Genomic DNA, 3,049 nt, shown 5'->3' with positions numbered 1-3,049 from the left:
ACACTCAAAACTAAATAAGCAATTATTTTTAGCGTTCATTTAATTTCTATAAATCTTCAGAAGACCCTCCTCTTCACCCCAACTTTGGGAACTGCTGGTCTAAATGACACGGGACACGTCTAGGAGGAGGTACGATTTAAGTTTGAAGCTGCAGCTTTTCTTCTCTAATTAAAGTCTGTTTTGAATTGTGTCTGTTCACATCTTCCTTTAATAAGGAGAGAGCTTGTGTTTGCTGTCTCGTTGTTTTGTGTGCATTTGGAGGGAAAAAAAAGAATAAAGGAAACAGGAAAAATTGGACTCTTTTACATTCATGCTTCCAGCTTTCAAATTGTTACTTTATCAAATGATTAAAGTAGAGCAGAGAAGAAAGCTCTAAAAATACTCAAAACAATGGTAATCCCCAGTAGCTAATGATGTTCCTCAGGTTGGCTTTGTTTCATTTATTGTCTCTACAAAGTGTCGCTGACTTATTTTGCCCCGCAGATGTAGCCGTGGATTCCCACACGCTTACACCCAACACTGGTAGCTTTTGTATAATTTATGCCCATAATGAACAGCTTTTAGCATATTCTATATCTTAATACCACTTGTTTTTCCTCCATGGGCTCTCCATCATTAAACTTGCATAGAGATAGCTTTCTAATTGGCGCTAGAGACATCCTGTATTTGTGTCTGCCCTCTGTTCCCTCGACTCGGAGTCCCCGAGCTTGTTAAAGATGTAAGGAGATGGACTCATCTAGCCTGTGTGCACAAAGGACCGTTAGAGCCCCGTTCACCAATAGCCTCTAAAAAAATCCTTTCAGTTGCATTAAGAAGCAGCTGAGGATAGTCAGATGACAAATTACAGTTGTGGTTGGGAGTTTGCATCTACACAAAGGCATAAATGTCATTTTAATTTTGAGCTTTTAATTATTGATTTGATTGTTTGCTTTCCAGGGTGAACTAATTACACAAACATACAAATTTATTAACTTTTTATAAACTGAATAGTAGCAATGCATTATCCACATTTTTTCACTTCCGATCCAATACCTGAATTTTAAATATCAGCCGATACCAATACTGCTTGACAGCCTCCATTATGGCTGGTGTCCACCAGTAAGTCCTATGTTTGCCACCATGATAGGCACGAAAAGACCCTCAGGCCACAGCTCCTAGATGCTGCGTCTGAAATAGAGGTCCTGAACATGGCCTATTTGAATTCCATGTCCCTGACCTCCCCTGGAAGACTTGAAAAACTCACCTGCAGGTGTGGGTTGAAGATTGCACAGACTGGGGCTTCACCAGTCATTCTCAGTTCCCCCTCTCTATTAAGCTTGTTTTATACTTTGAACCGCACGTCTCGTCCCCCCTGCTGAGTGACAACAAATCAGACGTCTATTTCCTCATCGAGTACAAATGGGCTGAAGATGCGACAAGCCATAAATTAACATGATTCCTCCCTCTGCCCTCACACAGCTCTTACGTATACGTAGGAAAACAACAATAATGATGGCTGGATATTGGGATTTCTTTTCACCCAATGATCAGTGTTGTGTTTGGTGAGATGTCTGCGGAGGAAAATCTTTTTTGTTTTTGTCAACGGTGGTGATGGAAAAAAAACATGAACATCAGCTGCATGCTCACATTCAATAGGATCAAACCAGCTGCTCTTCTAGCTCTTTTAACAACAGACAAAGACAAGAAATAATTTTAAACAAATCAACAAGGAAGGAAGAGCTGCCCTGGTCCAGCTCCTCAGCGCTGCACTGGACCGCTGTTGGATCGCTGCTTGCTCCTCATGAACAAACACACACAAAGTTCTTTTTTTGTGTCACTTCAGTAGAAAACGAAACCAAATATTAGTTTATTTAGTTTATTTATTTTTTCATCATCAGTGACTTTTTTTAAGTGAAGAGAAAATAGAGACAGAGAGAAAAACAGAGAGAGAAGTAATTAGAAGTATATTAAATACACCAACAAAACACAGGACCACACACCCAACATCNGTCCTGGAGACGTGTCCTCCACCCAACCTTCCATCTTCTGGTCTTCAGTCACTCTGAGAGAAAAAAAAAACACAGTCGGACTCAGTTTCAGGTGGTTCAGGTCCAGTCACTTTATTGCATTCAGCTGTTCTCTGAACATGAAAATGTCATGATGCATTCATGTACAACTTGTAAAATCAGTAAAACAATCTTTAATGTAGAAAAAGAAGCTGAAGAATCAGAACACAACACATCTGTTCTACAATAAATATTTACAGAAAAACAATATATACAGTATGTGTTTAGTTTTATTGTATTTACCAACCATCAACAAATTTACCTTTATTCTACTAATCAGAAATAATAAAAGCTCCTTAATGTGATTTTGCTGTGATATCTGTGATTAGTTTGGTTCATTTATTAAACACCACTGTGTTTCTTATATTTCTTTCTGATCTCCATTTCTTCTAATCAGTATTGTAACGTGACTGAAGTGTTGAAGTGTTTTAATCCAGTTCTGTGTTTGATCTTCCAGAAAAGAAGTTCTCCTGTTAGAAATCTTCAACATCGGTGTTTTAGAGCAGGAAAGCTTTGAGGTCAGACGAGACTCAAAGTCTGTGAGTTCAACACAAACAATCCTGAGAGCTGAATCTGGTAGAAGACAAACAGATTTCCTCTGTTCTGTTTCCTTCTATTCTTAACCAAACAGTTCTGAGCAGTTTCATAAATACAACGAGAAGGAAACAAACACAAAACAATCTCTCTTCAAGTCAGAAAAATACCTTCAAATAAAATTTAAAACTCACCAAGTTCAGTTTCTAAATATCTCTGTGTTCTCTCTGTCATGAAATAGAGTCTGAACCCAGAAACTGTCAGCTTCAGGTAGATAAAGTGATGTGATTGGCCAACAGGCACACAAGTGAGGTTTGTTCACCTGGCTCCACCCACCCAGCTGCAGTTCTCTCTGCAGCCAGCAGGGGTCTACAGGTGAGTTTAGCTGAAGAATGGAGGAGGAGCGGCAGAGACGCTTCATGTAAAAACTGTTTTTAAAGACCAGGATGTTGATCCAGTCAGTCTGGTTC

This window comes from Austrofundulus limnaeus, unplaced genomic scaffold (assembly GCF_001266775.1).
Source record: "Austrofundulus limnaeus strain Quisiro unplaced genomic scaffold, Austrofundulus_limnaeus-1.0 Scaffold408, whole genome shotgun sequence".
NCBI classification, from domain to species: domain Eukaryota; kingdom Metazoa; phylum Chordata; class Actinopteri; order Cyprinodontiformes; family Rivulidae; genus Austrofundulus; species Austrofundulus limnaeus.
The sequence above is the reverse complement of the archived record's forward strand: the minus strand, read 5'-3'. Positions refer to the sequence as shown.